We start from the raw sequence: 19,650 nt of genomic DNA, 5'->3' as shown, positions 1-19,650 counted from the left end.
TCTACGACCTGTTGGGCTCTGAAACGTGCACTCATGGCTTCAGCAAAGAGAACTGGGGGGACTGTCACCTGCAGCACCTTTATAGCCTCTAACTGCATTCCCTATTAGTAAACAACGCTTTCAAGAAATGTTTATTTCGTCTGAAATTGTATTTATTTTGTCAGAAATTTTGTTTATTTTGTCTGTGAACTTGAGTCATGTGTGGGGTCGTGGAGGGGAGATGCTGCACATGAATCAAGAAAGTTTTAGTTTTGTCCGAGATCAATCTGTAGCACACAGAATTTATATTTCTCATTGTGTGTGTGTGTGTGTGTTGTGTGTGTATGTTTGTGTGTGTCTGTTTTTTGTGGTGTGTAAAGGATTTTATAACTGCTGGGTCAAAAATGACCCTAAGACAATCTTTCTACCCTGGTGGTGTACAGCTTTCATGGAAATGTGAACAAAAGCGACGTTTCACTTTTTCTAATGTTGGTGTCACTCTAGGAAAAGTCATCAAATTTCAAGTTGAAAAAAATATCACTTAGGGGATTTTCTCTGCTGTTAAACATAGTGGCGGATCATTTTTGACCTTTAAGACAAGACAAGGGTTGAGTTCAAGGTCAGAATACACACAGAGAGAAAAGTGTATAAAAAGGGAATTAACTTCCATTTACGCAGGCTTAACTCGGGTAGGAATTGGGGCCTAGGTGAAGAGCCCTGCTCAGTGCTGTTAGATGTAGTAATGGAGGATGGAGAGGAGGGGGCGCTGTGTTTTCTGTTCATAAGACTGGAACAGACGGCAAAAATATAATTCAATAACCCTATGATTAGAGCCCTCACATGCCTGGCTTCTAGTCTCTCCCATAATCCTAGCGGATGCTCACTTTCAACATGATTTAAGACCACCCATAACTGGGAGGAGAGTTTTTTTTCTTTCTTTCTTTCTTTTTTTTTTACGAGAGAAGTTACTGGAAGATACTGGCGTGTTGCATGTCCCCAAGTGGAGGAGGTGATTCCCATCAAAAACATTACGTTTAGTGCCGATGAGCAAGAGTTGGGAAAGCTGCTCAAGGGGTATATCAGTTTGGAGCAACTAGTGTCACAAGATGCACGGCTGGAAGACAAGACTATAATGTTAAGTGATTTGCATCTGCACATCAGACTGAAGATAACGGCAGTGAAATGATCTGTTTGACTCAGAGACACTGAGGCCGTTGAAGTCAATGATATTGATAGAGCCACAGACTATACATGTAAACACACTTAAAACCTGATTCATAGGGTTAAGTTCAAGAAAACCAGCTGGTCATCTTCCCCATGAATGTGATTTATACAGCACCATACATGAAACCCAAGCGTAAATAGAACATTAATATAATTTACGACCATTCCATTTCTTGGACATTATTTTCGAATCAATCCGATGCGCAAGAATAAAGCCTCCTTGTTTAGACCGTGTTTTGGGTTGTAACCATGCAGAGGCTAGCTACCCTTTACAGTCTGACTCAGTGTAGGGCTGCGTGTGGTGCCTCTGCATGCTGCCGTTCCAAAGAGCTGTTGGCTGCTCTGCAGTAACAGAGGGAGCCCAGGCGTGAAACCTTAATCAGAGCACATCCAGAGGGATTCAGCATGGCCAGTGGCTCATCACTCATCGAACATGCCTGCAAGTCTCTGAACACACACATGGCCATACAGTCAGTGCCGAGAGTCAAGTCCAGTCACACTGTATATGGATATCAACAAACTATCTGTTGATAAGCAACTGCTTGCTAAGGTTACAGTTCGGGTTAGGTTTAGAATAAGGGTTAGCGTAAGGGTTAGGATAAGGGTTAGGGCTAGGGTAAGGGCAAGGGTTTGGATAAGGGTTAAGGTTAGAGCTAGAGCTATAGTTAGTAGATAAGTCGATTAAATGTTACAGATAGTCTGTAGAGCATCTACATCCAAATCTATATCCAAATATAGTGTTACCTCAAGACCTGCTGACTCCCTCCAGATCCGGCGTGAGAATCAACCTCCGCTAATCCTAGTTCGATGAGATGGGAGTCCCACACGGCTGACTGCGTTTTTCAAACGTTCTTTGAACCGGTCCACCTGACATTCCAAAGGAATTATGTCATTGACAAGGACTCTTAGCACGCAGGGGAAAATCTTGATTTGTTTTCGAGAGTTGTGTCTAATGCTGCTCAGTGTTTTGGAGGCATATGTATCACTGCTGTGTTCTCCACATAGAGGCCGGGGTGTCAGGCCCAGACCAGACAGCCTCTAATTCAATAACGGTTTAATATCGGTGGGATTTTAAACAGGAAGACTGACTCTGAAAAGGAAGAGAGGAGAGACAGAGGAAAAACAGAACCAGCCCAGCCACTGACACTGGGAATTGTCTTCACTTAGAAAGCCAACTGCGAGATCCATACAGAAATGGTTTGTTGTGATTGGTGTGGAAGAACTTGACTGGCCTGCACAGAGCCCTGACATCAACCCCATCGAACACCTTTGGGATGAATTGGAACACCGACTGCGAGCCAGTCTTAATCACCCAACATCAGTGCCTGACGTCACTAATTCTCTTGTGGCCGAATGGAAGCAAGTCCCCGCAGCAATGTTCCAACATCTAGTGGAAAGCCTTCTCAGAAGAGTGGAGGCTGTTATAGCAGCAAAGGGGGGACCAACTCTATATTAATGCCCATGATTTTGGAATGAGTTGGTCGACGAGCAGGTGTCCACATACTTTTGGTCATGTAGTGTATCTTTCCTGCTTTGTCTCTCTCACACACATAAAACAGACGCACATACGCATGCATGCACACGCACACACACACACACACATACAGTCATTTTTTATTTCAGCACCAACCAAAACAACATGGCATCAATTAAGCCACAAACCCAGTGTCCATTTGAACCCAAACAGGCTGATGAACTGTAATAGTGAATCACTGGTTGAAATGGCTATCACTAACACAGATTTTCAATCAAGTCCTTTTTTCTTAGGGTGTGAAAAAATGAATGTTTGGGCAGTCAGAAGAGAAAATAATATTCTGTTACCATTATCACCTCAACAACTGTAGTAATCCACCTCCAGCCGCTGACAGCCATTACTGACAATTATAAACTGGGTGGTTCGAGCCCTGAATGCTGATTGGCTGACAGCCGTGGTATATCAGACCGTATACCACGGGTATGACAAAACATTTATGTGTACTGCTCTAATTATGCTGGTAACCAGTTTATAATAGCAATAAGGCACCTCAGGGGTTTGTACCTCAGAACCCCTTTACGTCGTGCCTAAGAACAGCCCTTAGCCGGGGTATGTTGGCCATACACCAAACTCCTTAGGCCTTATTGCTTAAATAACCCCCTCCACCTAATGAGTAGCATGCAATCAGAAGGTCTGTTCGGGAGAGAAATGGAGACTGCTGTGTGTGTGAATATTTATCTGCGAGACAGTGTGTGTAGATATTAATTTCTGAATGTGTGTTTGTTAAATCAGTGTTTTCTTAATAAGATAAAAGGGTTGTGAAGTCCCAATCAAATACACGGGGATACATACGTTTTAGGGACCCGCAATGACCCCAGTAGACGACGAAGCTTGGTGCTTTGAAACGAGGAAGAGGCGAAGGGGTTATGAAGGAATATGTGGTTAACCAAATGACTAAAAGAGATTTGTGAAGACTTGTAAGTGTGTGTAAAACGTACAAAAAATAATCAAGGACATCAAGCGAATGTGTTACTGTACGTGTGCGTGTGTGTGCTGGTGACACACAAACATTGCTCTGTGATCAAGCCACGCCCGCGTGATTACCCTGACAAGGACGTGAGTGTCGGTGTATCGTTGCGGTTGGGTTGGGGGGGGGGGGGGGGTGGGGGGGGGGGGGGGGGGGTGGTATCGGGTTACCCTCTGTCACTCTCATATTTACAACCGTCCACTTAGCAGGAGGATGCCAGGCCAGCACTGACGCTGATAGCTTTAGCAGGAGTTCCACGAGCCTCCAGACATCTAGTTAAAACGCTCTGCCGGCGAGTTCCACAGGAGCTATACAGTCATTAAAGAGCTGCCTGCCTCGAGAACACCAGGAGCGCACAGCCCCTTTGCACCAGCCGGGAACGTTCAGGGAACGTAGAGAGAACGTGGTGGGGAACGTTTTAGGGAATCAGAGACGCATTGTTCGGGGGAATAGGCTGCGAGTGTTTTTACTCCTGTTCCCACTATGTGAGATGTGGAGACCAAACATTGCTAATAGGGTCAGAGTTATGAGCACTTGTACGCCACCCATAAGTTCATAACAAGTGATCTCTTTTCAAACCAGACGGGCGTTCATCATTTGACCTGCAGCTCTTACAAACTCAGGCTAAGCAAACTGTAACCTGGTCTCCCCTGCTCCAGCAGAGCTCGGGGGTAAAGGTGACTCTTCCCAGAGGCAAACACCTGAAAGTCCAACATATAAAAAAAAAAAAATGTAGGCATTTTTGTTTTATGAGGCTAACGCAGTACATGTCCACACACTCAGAAACCCATTGACTGGCAATTCTATACACTCTCTTTTGTTCACACACACGCATGCATGCACTCACTCACACACAAAACCCCCCCCAGTTTGTGAGTGTGGCTCTTAGAGCCACGAGGAAAGTAATTCAGCGCTGATAGATGCCTCCGGGTCAGGCCTGTTTGTGCGAGCTGTAAGAGACCCTTGATACCTATCAGTCAGTGCAGCAGGGCCCTTCCTGTTGTGCCAGCCATGACCTATGAACCCTCCAACCCAAACAGACAGCAGGGGACCCAGAGGCCCTGAGAGCCCAGCTTCCTGGAGGGCTGAACTGACCTCAGACTGATCCCCCCCCCCAGACCTGAACACCCTCCTGGGGGAATGGAGAGAAGGGTATACCCTCCAGACACGCTGAGGTGGGCGGTAAGAACGCTGTGAAAATAAGGCTTTGAGTTTAGACTGGCAGAAAAATTTAAGTTCAACCGTTACAGCTTTTAATAAGTAGTCAATTACAATGAACAGTTGTATATTCCCAGCCTACTCGCCATATTCCCTTTGTTCACATATTCCTTGTCAGGTTCTTTGGACACAGTCTCATGACACCGACATGAGAGAGAGTGAAATGTGATGCATCCCTCCGAGTTTGTGTGTGTGTGTGTGTCTGATGAGTGTGTGTTGTTACAGACATGCTTGCATAAACACAGACAGGGCCTTGTGTCTGAGCTGCCAGATTGATGTGTGTTTGCTTTGGGTTGTCTTGTCTGTTCGCATGTCACTAGTCTTAGCAGCACTAATAAAAATGATGAACAGTCCGACAAATGCTCCTGGGCAGAAACAATAGAACGGTACAGTTTTTGGGCCATTGTGGAAACACTAACTGCCTGGGAGAATTTGTTTCAATGTAATGCACTTTTCACTATGTATTAATCTCTCGTGGACAGATCTACAGTATCTACATAGACCTGCCCGTAACTTGCAAAGAGAGAGGGTGGAGCACATCGTTCCGCTTCAGCTTCTCGTTCTAGCGTCTCTTAATCCCTTCTCTTAACACGTTTGGCCGCAGAACTCAATCTAGCAGCTGACCAATTATGAAAGACTTTAATTCTGGGCTAACTGAGATTAACTATGCATTGACATTCCAATAACAGACATCTTGGCTTACGACTTAAACTTCATATACTAATGATTCGCTTGTGTGGGAATAAATATCATACCATAATAAATTATGTAAATTGGGAAATGTCTATGCTATGTATCTGATGGGCCTCTTAGGCACGAAAAGAGACACCTTTTGGACCCTGGTCCTAGAGCAGCAGTAGACAGTAGAGTGATGGAGGTGGATGGAGATAGCACAGAGATGAAAATGGGGCCAGAGCAGTGCAGGCAGGGAAGGAGGGAGAATCGCTGTGGTAGTAAATTACAGCAGCCTGCTTAAGTAAAGCACACTGCTCCCACCACCTCTGGAATTCTCCCTCTCAGCTACACACAGGAGCTATGGAAATGCTGTGGAGAATTACTTTGGTTTTTCCACTATTGATCTACCTTTTGCTCTCACATACATACATGCATAGACAGACAGACAGACAGACAGACAGACAGACAGACAGACAGACAGACAGACAGACAGACAGACAGACAGACAGACAGACAGACAGACAGACAGACAGACAGACAGACAGACAGACAGACAGACAGACAGACAGACAGACAGACAGACAGACAGACAGACAGACAGACAGACAGACAGACAGACAGACAGACAGACAGACAGACAGAGCACATTGTGTTTGTAATTCTTGATTCATACAGTATTTGATGATCTGGTTGATGAGACAAAAGAGATGAGACTGCTTAAGTCAGCAGCTTTTGAAAATATCCAGTCCTTTAGGTATGTCAATAAATCCTCAGGGAATGCAGACTTTTCTCAGTGGTTCAGACATGAAACACAGCAGCTCCTTCATGTTGTGAATCAATTATATCCTGGGTGGTAATGCTTTAATTAAAGACACACATATTGTAAAAGCACTGTAACCACAACAAATGCCAAAGGCCCTCTCACTATGGGACATTAACCCACCTCATTGCAGCCCATTGATCCTTAGCGTGATGTATGTAATACTACATTGCAGGAGAGCCCTAATCAGTGTACCTTATTGACCTTTGACCCAACACATGGCTGACCCCTGTGTACCAGGCTCATTGTGACAGATGATCGAGCCCACTCTAAAACACAACAGGGCCATAACTCAAGGACGGAGACTGTCAGACAACCTGTTTATTTAGATTTCTGTGTGTGCATGTGTGTGTTTGCTTGCACACGTGTGTGTGTGTGTGTGTGTGTGTCTGTAGCCTTTTTACATGATGAGAAAGAAATCTGTAAGGAAATTGTAATGGTGGATTTCAGACGGTAGACATTCATCAATATAAATGGATTTACAGCAGACACGTTCTCAATGATACACAGTTGGCTAACACTTGTGATTCTTCACTACAAACGCTCATATGTTGTCAACAACCCTGTCAGAGGAAGCCCCATACGGATGCCCTCATAGACCAGCATGCTGCTCTTACATAAAGCACGTACGCACTCCGCACAGATTGGCTTAGCCACACTAGACACAACATTCTGAAGAGTCCGCATTCAGAGAATCCACCCACCCACAGTGCAAACACACACATGTATCCATGGCCTAAATGCCTAACACACACGCACGAACACACACACACATCCGGCCGCAAGATGTCGTCTTGGGAATGTTTTTGGTCGATGGAAGGCTTCGTGCACAATTCGGATCTTTAGTATAAGAATATTTTGGGGCGGGGGATTCATCAGGGGGTGCAGCAGTCTTCAGCAACCATACTTCCCGCTGCCGTGCACACACACCCCATTTCCTTGGCCCGGTTTCAACCTGTCACTCTAAAATCCTGGGTAGTCGAAAGGCCTGTTGTTGGCCCTCTTACAGATACTTCATGCATCATTACATCCAAAGCTGTGGATTTAACCAGGGCTGAAAACACCAATCAAAGCTTCAATCCAGCCAGTGCTTTTTCAGGATGGGCAAGAATCCTTTTTCTATTACCTCTGGGAAGCTCTCAGTTTGACTTCACCTCCTGTCAATGTGGAGTCTGTCCCTTTGCATTAGGCTAGTCTGGGAGATAGCTAGGCTTTCATGTGGACCAGCAGCTCATGATTGGCCTGGATTCCTCCATACTAGAATCTGGCTTCAATCCACCACGAAAATGAGTCTACGCATGTCCTTTTGTCTCCTATAGACCTACATGTTATGAATTCGTTCAATTTGAAAAAGGACATCTTTTAAATGGCTGAATTTGTCTATAGTGAGACTACAGTGGGTGAATTCGCAATACACTATAATATCTTAAATTGGGTATGCGCGTGCTTATGTATAAACAACATGCACTGTTAGAGAGTGCGGGTGTTCGTCGGTGAGCCCCTGCTGCAGTGACCCGGCGGGGTGACTCCCTGTGGGATGTTGGTTATCCACCATGGCCCTCTTTTCCCTGGCAGCCCTGTGCTCAGACAACCCCCCCAGGACCCAGCCCGGAGGCAACAGTCACCCCGGGCCCTCAGATGTGCCACATGCATCTTTGACCTCCGCTCTGCTTCGACCCAAATCTGATTGACAAAGAAGTTGAGAGCCAGGAGAAAAACCTCCGCCTTGTCTGAGTCTGGTGAGGTCATCCTTTCTGATGTGTCACCCTGTCTGCGTACAGTAACAGTAGAGTGCAGTACATCTCTGCTCCTGCCGTGAGTGGTGGCGCTGTTGCCATCTCAACAGCTGAGCCTGCAGCTAAGCCTATTTCGTCTCACTGCCCCTGCGCTCCCCAGCCCAGCACATCTAGTAAGGCAGGAAAGAAGAGAAGAGAGGAGGCGTCTCTCTCTGACCTGTAAACTCAGCCCAGCTCTGGCGTTAAGCATTTCAGCCCCTCCGCTGAGGAATGGCGAGATGGAGACAGGCTTTACCGGGCGTACGGGGGGGGGGGGGGTGCTTGGCGTCGCGCTGGGCACCTTGAGAGCTCACACTGCAGTGGCTTAGGCTGATTTGGGTGCCATGTTGTGGCCAGATGTGGAGCCCGCCAGTACTGGCGTCAGACTGGACGCTTGTTCACGCAGACATGCCAGGGCCTGGTGACTGGAGGTGTCAACCAAATGCAGGGTTTTTGTGGATAAGCTCAGCCATTGTTTTGCAGTGTCTTTCATGACCTGAATGTAGTGACAGTGGTGCAGTGTGGCAGAGATGGGGATGGAGGGAGGAGGAGTTATGGGGGTGAGAGATCAGACTCCCCCTTCAGCACCTGTGTTCTCCAGCTGACCTGACACACACGGCGCGCCTCAATATTGGCTCTGCGCTAGAAGGGGCCCTCTGCCTGCCCTGATCACGCTCTCTTTCTCCTACGGACTCCCATAGAGACTCCCATCATACTTTACAGTATCTCTAACATTCTGTTACCTTCCTCCATGCTTATTCACAGTGTCCATCACAAGTACTCCCTGCGAACCTGTGATCATACCCCTGCCCTTTCTCCCTCCTCCCTGCCTTCTTTTCTGTCCCATCTCTCTTTCCCCCCTCTCTCTTGGAGTGCCTGTCCGTTGGGTGACAATGGCCCCCTCTCTCCCCGGGCCCTGGGCTGGAACATCCTCCCGTAGCCCTGCTGAACAGCTCCATTGTAAGGCATCTGCTCTCCAGGCACCTGCAATCACACTCCACACTGGGAAGCATCCCGCCAGATCGGGTTCGCTCACCCTCTTCCCCCCTCCCCGGTCCTCTCTGCCTTCCCATCAGCCACTGTCCCAGGAAGACGGGCTCTTGTATTGCCGACATGGCTTAGCGATCAGGGCCATCTGACAGTATAAAGTGCACCACGTCCGTCTCTCAGCACCCGGGCCAGATCACTTTCCACTGGGCCACTCGGGGTGGGGTCTACAGGGAGCTGAATGGGGCTGTCAGGGGGATAGACTAAGGCTAGCTACTGATGATACAGGGCCAGGTGCTAGAGAATCAGTTTAACCCTTTACACTCGTGGGAATTAGTCTATATGGATAGGGCTAAATTGAAATGTTTCTGAGACAAGAGATATGAAAATCATTAGCATAACCATGGTAACAATTGAAAGGGAACAGTTTGGAGATCATGAGGAAATTATTAGACAAAAGGTGTGTACACAAGTTAACCTGACAAGACTAAATCCAAACATGATATAATGTGGGCGAAATACACATACAGTACATATCTAGTCCTGTAGCCGTACTACGACACAACAGTAGTAGTGGGCTTGATCACCAACAACGACGAGACAGCCTACAGGGAGGAGGTGAGGGCACTCGGAGTGTGGTGTCAGGAAAACAACCTCTCACTCAACGTCAACAAAACAAAGGTGATGATCGCGGACTTCAGGAAACAGTAGAGGGAGCACCCCCCTATCCACATCGACGGGACAGCAGTGGAGAAGGTGGAAAGTTTTAAGATCCTCGGCGTACACGTCACAGACACACTGAAAGGGTCCACCCACACAGACAGTGTGGTGAAGAAGGCGTAACAGCGCCTCTTCAACCTCAGGAGGCTGAAGAAATTTTGCTTGTCACCCAAAACCCTGACAAACCTTTACAGATGCACAATCGAGAGCATCCTGTCGGGCTGTATCACAGCAAGGTTCTCCAGAGGGTGGTGCGGTCTGCACAATGAATCACCAGAGGCAAACTACCTGCCCTCCATGACACCTACAGCACCCTACAGCATCTTCACAGGAAGGCCAAAAAGATCATCAAGAACAACAACCTCCCGAGCCACCGCCTGTTCACACCGCTTTCATCCAGAAGGCGAGGTCAGTACAGGTACATTAAAGCTGGGACCGAGAGATTGAGAAACAGCTTCTATCTCAAGGCCATCAGACTGCTAAACCGCAATCACTAACTCAGAGAGGCTGCTGCCTACATTGAGACCCAATCACTGGACACTTGAATAAATGGATCACTAGTCACTTTAAACAATGCACTCTAAATAATGCCACTTTAATAATGTTTACATATCTTACATTACTCATATCACATGTATGTATTTTATACCATCTACTGCACCTTGCCTATGCCGCTCGGCCATCGCTCATCCATATACTTATATGTACATTTTCTCATTCACCCCTTTAGATTTGTGTATATTAGGTAGTTGTTGGGGAATTGTCAGATTACTTGTTAGATATTACTGCACTGTTGGAACTAGAAGCACAAGCATTTCGCTACACTCGCATTAACATCTGCTAACCACGTGTACGTGACGACAAATACATTGAATTTGATTACTATGCCACCATATTCTTTCTTTTTTTATACGAGACGTGGGGTCCTCAGGACTAAGCTAAACGTAACACAGGTTCTTTAACATTAAGGAGTGGAGCATTTTAATTTTCCGTGTCACAAGAACGGCAGTCTCCATAGGCCAACATCATTTCCATATATGATCAGCTCCGTACAGCTGTCCTACAAGACAGACTTCAATAGATAGCAATATCAGATTATTCTAACAAATATCACAAGGTTGATACGTTTCATTCACATACACAAACAGACAATAATAATGTTTTGCAATACTCATAGAGGGCGTGCCCAGGGAGACGGAAAGCAGGTCTAGGTGGAATATGGGAACCAACGCCTACATTTATAATAATTACTATTTCAAAAAATGTTTTACATTTTTTTAATTTAACCTTTATTTAACTAGGCAAGTCAGTTAAGAACAAATTCTTAATTACAATGACGGCCTAGGAACAGTGGGTTAACTGCCTTGTTCAGGGGCAGAACGACAGATTTTTACCTTGTCAGCTCATGGATTTGATCTAGCAACCTATCAGTTACAGGCCCAACACTCTAACCACTAAGCTACCTGCCGCCCAAATAATAGGTAGACGGTTCTACCCCGTTACAACATTACACTGTTGAGTGTAGGTGCATTTGACATTTACTCTAATTTTCACTTCATTTGTTGATGATGAAATCCGAAAATACTCTGGATACATTCAGTAACATCACGAGACTCTTCCGGGAAAAGGACAAAGGTTTGAGTGAGAGGACTAACTGGTGTCTCCAAGTGGATACACACCTCTCCAAAGTGTGCACAGTTCCTAAGCAATTCCAATGCACTTTCATGACTCAAAGAAGAGTCTTTTTTTGGAGCTCTCCTAGCTGCGCCATTGAGGAACTAAAGCATTCACAGTTGTGGTTGTTTTGAACACAACCCTGCATGACTGCCGTCGAATAATTACAGTCGTTGTTGACAACAGTAAACAGAAAATGGTCCATTTATAAATCGCAATCTGGGTCAGGTGGGCATGATGTGAAAGCTTGTTCCATTGCCAGCATGACTAGCTAAGTTATGAAATATGATACTATAGTGTTAGGCTTTCACAGGCAATTCAGAGAAACAGATTGTAATTTTGGTTCTCAGAGAAAGGATTCCTGAGTGCATTCGGGTGCGTGTGCCACGGCAAATTGTCTTCACAATAAACAAACAGACTCGTTCTGTTCAAAAACAACCCAGGGTATGGCCGGCGTGATCTTGTAACAGTGCATCAAACATAGTGATCATAAACGTTGGCACTGTATATGACATGAGTTTTATGATTTGGAGATGTGACGTGTTATCTTGGACTCACAGGTGTTTGGTTTGCTTGTATGACGTCAGCGGTATTTATTATAATCCTCAACGTCTCATCTTTCAAAACGCATCAAGTCATCTTAATTTACAGCATTTTCGTCACTCGGACGACAAAGCGTTTGCAAAGGTTGCCCAGGTATGGGCACTTCTTGTCGCGTGTGGTGCTCAAGTTCAGAGCAGTTGTCAGTCAAAACCCATACAGCGCTGTGAAGCGCAGAGCCTGAGCTCTGAACGTCATGTATAGCACGTTATTGTACAGCCACTTAGACAGATAGCCATATCTACCATTTTCAACCCGTTAACAGGTACTAAGGTAAAGGGTTAACCCATGGTCTCCTCACACCATCAATCTCATCTACTGCTAAGGGCCAGATAACCAGTCAAGCCTTTCAACTCTTACAACCATTTATTAACCCTCCAAACACACGTTACTCACCCACTAATAACCATTTGTCCCGTGCTGTGCCTTTTTATATGCCAGTCAGCAGGACTATCACTAGATGGCAAACATGGTTCTGTCAACACTGGTTTACAAACCGCGGTCGTGACTGGACCACGTCCCAGTCAGTGCACTAAGGGCTATCTGTGTAAGTCAAGACCTTGAGGGTCTGTTGGTTGATGTTAATTCCCATGTACTTACTGCTTAATGAAAGTCACATTTTAGAGTTGCTTTATCAGGCTGTTTTTCACAGTCATCAAAAGTGGGTTAAACACTAACTTAGAAACAAGCAGAGCATTGATGCCTAGGAATCAAATGACCCACTGCCACTGTGTATTGAGCAAGAAATGTGGAGGACAGATAGTCCGAGGAGACTAATGACAGGACAGAGACTTCTGAAGAAAGGAACAATAAAATGTGTGTGTGTGGGGGGGGCCATTCATCCAATTTTCTGCCCCACTAGCAGTCTGAAATGATATGGTGTGCAGATACAGTGACCTGGACCGACCTGCGAGCCTTCTTTATTAGACCGCCATGATTGGAAGCAGCTGTGGCCCCGCCCCCACAGTCTGGAACTGACGGAAGAATTTAGACCTGTGGAGAGGAGAAAAGAGGACAGGAGGGGAGGTGAGGTGAGAGGAGAGGAGAAAGTCATTTACAGCTCATGAAATGCGAAGCACTGCTGCAACGTGTTATATTTTACAGCGAAGGTCGCAGCAGAAGCAAACTCCTTCTTCAGTTACTCTTTGTCTGCCGCGCCCGTGTGGGCACGATTGGCTGGGGAATGACTGTTGGTTGGTGGCAGAATATTTATATATAATATTGTATAAAATACACATTTACAAATTCACTGTATTTGATGCCTTCCTTTTAGAAAGAATAAATAAAACAAGGTTGGGTGAATAACTTGAAACATTTTATCCATAAAACCTACTAATACATTAGAGGGGAAACTTGTTTAAAAATGTCTGAAGGCTCTCATATTGGTTCATTTATGCCCTAAAATAAAGAAGATACTGTACGCAGCGCTGTATCTTCCACAGAAAGTTTGCTCGACAACAGGACGTAAGCCATGCAATGACACTACTGAAGCTAATGCTAGCTCAGGCCTTTCACTGATCTGATGTGACTGGACTCTAGGCTAATATAAATAAGACTATTCTAACAGGTAATTCAGGTAGATTGCATTCGGGTATAAAAGTAGATAGAATTGATAATTATGTGTATTGTACTTTTTTATTATTCTAAACTTCTTACTTTTGATACACAGAATCAGTGTCAATACCGACTCAAGACATGTGGCCTGCTTGTCTGCCATGTGACTCTGTCCAGGAAGCAGATATTTTGGTCTGAGGAAGAATCTCTAGGAGGAATGTGGTGGTGTGCTAGCAGGCTGATGTCAGAGGGGTGTGAAACACGGGAGGAGTGCAGCATACTAGCGTGTCCACTCCAAGGCATTGCTTGCATGCCGCTGCTCAGCTGCATGGCAAACATACACAGACATACACACACACAAATGTGAGTGCTCTCTCTCTGTTGGCCCCTGAGATCTCACAGTGGGACGCAGTCCAGGAATGTTGTTTTCTCTTTTGACCTGTATTTCACCTCTCTCAAGCTAATTAACCACATAGCACATTTGGTTCCTTGGAAGGTGTGGGAACATATGATTTTGGTTTCACATTGGTTGTGTGAACAAAAGCCATACGTTTACTGACTGGTAAAACAACACTTCTGCTGCCGGGCAATGTCAAACCAATGGTGTTGGTGAGTACATTAGCTAAGTATATATCTAGTTAGTAGCTAATTTTGGTTTTACAACATGATTTGATAATGTACCTAGCTATATACATCAAGCTAATGTGTAATGTGATGTATCATGTCAGAGGAAGATGAGCATATCTCACGTTAGTTGTTGTTAGCAAGGTAGCTAACTAACTGTAGCCCATTGGCATCTAGGGTCAATACAGTGCAGGCATTTAGATACTAGCTTGCTAGCTAATCATAGGATGTAGCCAGCTTGCTTTCAATAATGTTTCAACTCTAACTGGCATGTTAGCTAGCTAGCTAGCTAATGTTTGCTACCTACCTAACTCATTTCAACTCGGACAAAGATATGATAACTAACCTGGATTTACAAGTTAGGTAGCTGGCTAGAATTCGGGGGGCTTCGTCTGCTAACCCAAAACAACATGTCTATTCTCATAAATGTTTATTGTGGATTTTCTAGGGCAAAAATAAATGAATGATGGGCCTTGTCTACTTCAAGTATAGCTATGGCCCTGGCAGCAAATACCAAATGTATCAACAAGCATTCAACAACATACACAGTGTCAGCGTCACCGGCCTGAATCTATTTTGTAGTTACAGTCCCTCTATTGGATATAAATTACTTCCAAACTAGAGAAAGTTATTTTTCTCACTATATGTTTATTGAGTGAAGACATTTTATTTCTGGTGGATTTGTTTTTCAGCATCATTGTGAAAGCCCCCTGACTATATCAGGAGGCTGAGGCAGTAGCCAGACACCAGTCCCACTTCAGAGTAATGGAGGACACTTGAATCAGGTTGGTCACATTTGATCTGGTCAATGGTCAAAATACTATCGGCCCTTTGTCTTGTATGTTGTAAGTAGGTGCCACCTCCCACTGTGCCAATGGACTACTCCTGGGCCAGAGTTAGTAAGGCCAACCAGTCAGTGCCAAGCTGACACGTACGTGTCCCTTGTGAATTAGCTGTGAATCAGGATCTCTGATGGGCTATGTTCAACCATGTATGTATTGTTTGCTTCCACGACTATATGGTCAAAGTCTTTCTCTCTCTATCCCTCCCTCTGTGATATAGGAGCTGGGTCACATACAGTATAGGAGCTGAAGTCGGGCTCCTTCATGACCAGTATCTGTGACGAGAGGGGCCTGGAGCGGATCTACGCTGCCATGCCCAGCAGGCGTTGGCAAACACCTCAGAAGGGTCAAAAGAGTGATTACTAAGACAGTATATCACAAGTGTTTAGTAATATCACCCTTTCAAGACATGCGCCACTCTTCCTTGTTTTTCTACAGATAGGCAGAAGAGATGCTTTTGAAATGGAGTCCTCTGACTGAAAGACAGGTTGATACTGATTTCTGATTTTGGAGAGACCTTGCACTCATCATGGGGAGGGGGGTGGGGGGGAACCTGTATTTTTCAAACATGTCAGGGAAATCCTGTCTTATGCGGGAAACCATACAGGAAGGTGTAACATTTGCAAATTGTTATCAGAACACTGCTTCTACAGTATTAGGTGAAATATGGTTTAATCTACATTTACACTTAACTGTTACACTTGAAAGTTATCTAAGCATATCTAGAATCTAGAATATCTACATAAGTTCAGCAATTGCACTCTTCTCATTCCACTGGGCGCACACTGGATGAACCAACATTGTTTCCACGTCATTTCAATGACATCACGTTGAACCAATGTGGAATAGACGTTGAATTGACGGGCAGGGGGTGGAGGGGGGAGGTACAAAATAGGGGAAGATTGTCAAACGTTATTTTTGATTCGGATTCCCTGGTTTACATTTGCTCTTCTGCTCGTATTTTATCGTAAAAACATATTGTATAGTGTAATCAATGTCTTGACTTACTTTTGATATTACCCTAATAAAGTTTAGAAACATTTGTGAAGGTTTGGTACGGTGTGGCTATTATTAAGCTTTAGCTACTGCAGGCCTATGATATGAAGGCAGTGTGCCCTGGCGCTCCAACTGACTCTGACAGTTGGAGCGAAAAAAAACTTTTATCCAAAATGTACGAATTACCCTCCAGTACATCTTTATCGGTATAGCAGTCGCAGTAGCCATCTGACATAAAGAAATGCATGCTGGTGTCATAGCATGTCACAGCATTTTTCTATCTCGCTGGGGTATGATGAATGAGGACCGCCACAGCAAAGGAAGACCCAGAGTTACCTCTGCTGCAGAAGATAAGTTCATCAGAGTTAACTGCACCTCAGATTGCAGCCCAAATAAATGCTTCAAGTTACAGACACATCTCAACATCAACTGTTCAGAAGAGACTGCGTGAATCAGGCCTTCATGGTTGAAATTGCTGCAAAGAAACCACTACTAAAGGACACCAATAAGAAGAAGAGACTTGCTTGGGCCAAGAAACACGAGCAATGTACATTTGACCGGTGGAAATCTGTCCGTTGGTCTGATGAGTCCAAATTTGAGATTTTTGGTTCCAACCGCCGTGTCTTTGTGAGACGCAGAGTAAGTGAACGGATGATATCCGCATGTGTGGTTCCCACCGTGAAGCATGGAGGAGGAGGTGATTGTGTGGTGGTGCTTTGTTGGTGTCAGTGATTTATTAAGAATTCAAGGCCCACTCAACCAGCATGGCTACCACATCATTCTGCAGTAATACGCCATCCCACCTGGTTGGCGCTTAGTGGGACTATCATTTGTTTTTCAACAGGACAATGACCCAAAACACACCTCCAGGCTGTGTAAGGGATATTTGACCAAGAAGGAGAGTGAGTGCTGCATCAGATGATCTGGCCTCCACAATCACCCGACCTCAACCCAATTGAGATTGTTTAGGATGAGTTGGACCGCAGAGTGAAGGAAAAGAAGCCAACAAGTGCTCAGTAGCGTTGAGATGTTTGTACAATGTCCACATGTAGCCTACACCTGTTGTAGGGATATTAGTAGTTCTGGGATTTGTCCCCTGGGAAAGATCTAACAGCGGACATAAGGAGAGACGAAACTAAAAATATTATATAAATGCTCATTGAGTAGATTGATGGGTGCCTCTTTTTGCTCAGGACAGCTAGTGTGCTGTGGGAACGTAGCTATTAACTTTTGTACTGCTCAAGAAGTTGTGAGTTGCGGGAATGTAGTGGTGCTTGAATGAATGGCCAATCATATTGCTCAAATACAAATAGCACAACCTCTGTGTGTCGTCTTTTCAATGGTAGACTATGGCAGAGCAGGTAAATGTTGAACTGGAACACAAAAATGCGCTGAGAAGCTTTTATCCCTTCTCCCCAATTGGTAGTTACAGTCTTGTCCCATAGCTGCAACTCCCCTACGGACTCGGGAGAGGCAAAGGTCGAGAGCCATGCGTCCTTGGAAACACGACCCTACCAAGCCGCACTGCTTCTTGACACACAGCTCGCTTAACCTGGAAGCCAGCTGCACCAATGTGTTGGAGGAGACACCGTCCAGCTGGCGACTGGGGTCAGCTTGCAGGCGTACAGCCCGCCACAAGGAGTCGCTAGAGTGCGATGGGACCAGGAAGTCCCAGCCGGCCAAACCCTCCCCTAACCCGGACGACGCTGGGCCAATTGTGCGCCTCCTTTCCCTAACCCAAAAGTACTTGTTACATCTTGAATGCTTAGCAGTACAGGAAAATTGTCTAATTCACACATTTATCAAGAGAACATCCCTGGTTATCCCTACTGCCTCTGGTCTAGTGGAATCACTAAACACATGCTTCGTTTGTGAATTGTCTGAGTGTTGGAGCTTGCCCCTCGCTATCCATAAATTAAAAAGAAAAACAAGAAAATGGTGCCATCTGGTTTGCTTAATATAAGGAATTTGAAATTATTTTTACTTTTGATATAGTATATTTTAGCAATTACATTTAATTTTGATACTTAAGTATATTTAAAACCAAATACTTTTAGACGTTTACTCAAGTGGGATTTAACTGGGTGACTTTCACTTTTACTTGAGTCATTTTCTATTAAAGCATCTTTACTTTTACTCAAGTATGACAAATTGGGTACTTTTTCCACCACGGCTGAGAAGTTACGGTGATTGGTGTGTCGAGATTGAAAAGTAGTTGGGCAAATGCTGTCTCGCCACATGTTTTCTGGCAGCTCTGGCTAGACAGGAGAGCCAGCTGCAACTATAACCAAGATATGCTAGCTAGCTGCTGTCAGCTTGGCCAAACACAGTGCAGGTTTTTGCCCACACTCAGAACTGAATTAGTTGACCATCTTGAGATGTAGAGTCAGTCAGGAGGGGATAAGTCCTCAACTTCAAAACTTTGTTCTCTCCATAAGCAAAGCTAGCTTAGCTTACCTCGCTGTACTCACTACTGGTCTTTTTTGTTGTGATTGAATGGCAACAACACACCCAAGAAACACCCACATCAAACCCCCAAGACAACTCTCGTTTGCCTCCAGTCATGGCCGCTAGCATTTGTCAATGAGCATTGATTAAAACATTTATTTTTTTTAAAGGCAAAATCAGGAAGTGCAGTCACCTAAACATTCTGAGAACAGAACTGAAAATGTTGCCTGTTCTGGGAACGTTTATTGTTAGGTTGCAGGGAGGTTCTGAGAATGTTTTAATCTGGTTCTTTGAAAGTTTTCCTGGGAAGTTTTATTAATGCTCTGAGAATGGAAATTATAGTTTTTTTTAAAGGTAATAAAATAACATTCTGATAACATTCTCTAAATATTGTGAAAGTTTTATGGTTATTATATTAACTTTTCTTAATTCCTAACTACGAAAATGAAAGGTTGGTTGGAGGTTTTTGAATAACTTCCTTAACATTCACTGAATGTTTTAATAAGACTTTTAATAATACTGCTAGCTTATTTTGGGATCATTTAAAAAAAACTCCAAGCAGAGATAGGACACACGGAAATGAATTTGCTTAGACATTCATCACGCAAACGCATTTATTTTCTATTGTGACAGGGCATCAGGGAGATTTTAACCTATGATCTTCTGTTCTCTATCCATGGAATAAGTCCACTGTGCCACCAGGATGTAGCTAGCATGCAATGTTTTTTTACTCATACAAAGCTTTTCATTTTTGTCTATTCAAGCAGACCCCATGTCCAAGGAAACAAGCACTCATTAAGATCAAGTGTGGCCAATTAGTGGGCGCGGCAAACACGGCAGAACACACTTAACAAGATAAAGGACAGAGAGTTTTATAGACGCTGAGAACGGAATGTGTATTTTTTTTTTTAAATAACATTCTTAGAATGTTTTCTGAATGTTACTCGTTTTCTCGTGTTTTTTTCCTTCATGTTCTGAGAACAGAATGTATAGGTCGTTATCAAGAAAATATT

General features: G+C 44.6%; 1 long non-coding RNA gene across 1 annotated transcript; it reads left to right on the top strand.

Annotated features, from left to right (window-relative positions):
* The first annotated feature begins 14,258 nt into the window (after nucleotides 1-14,258).
* LOC139569734 (uncharacterized) lies at nucleotides 14,259-16,236 on the top strand. The gene is made up of 3 exons (XR_011673947.1): nucleotides 14,259-14,336; nucleotides 15,044-15,136; nucleotides 15,414-16,236. It is a non-coding gene; the product is annotated as an uncharacterized lncRNA (long non-coding RNA).
* Nucleotides 16,237-19,650: the final 3,414 nt, after the last annotated feature.

The sequence above is a fragment of the Salvelinus alpinus genome, chromosome 3, assembly GCF_045679555.1.
Source record: "Salvelinus alpinus chromosome 3, SLU_Salpinus.1, whole genome shotgun sequence".
NCBI classification, from domain to species: domain Eukaryota; kingdom Metazoa; phylum Chordata; class Actinopteri; order Salmoniformes; family Salmonidae; genus Salvelinus; species Salvelinus alpinus.
This window is presented reverse-complemented; position numbering and strand designations above follow the sequence as displayed.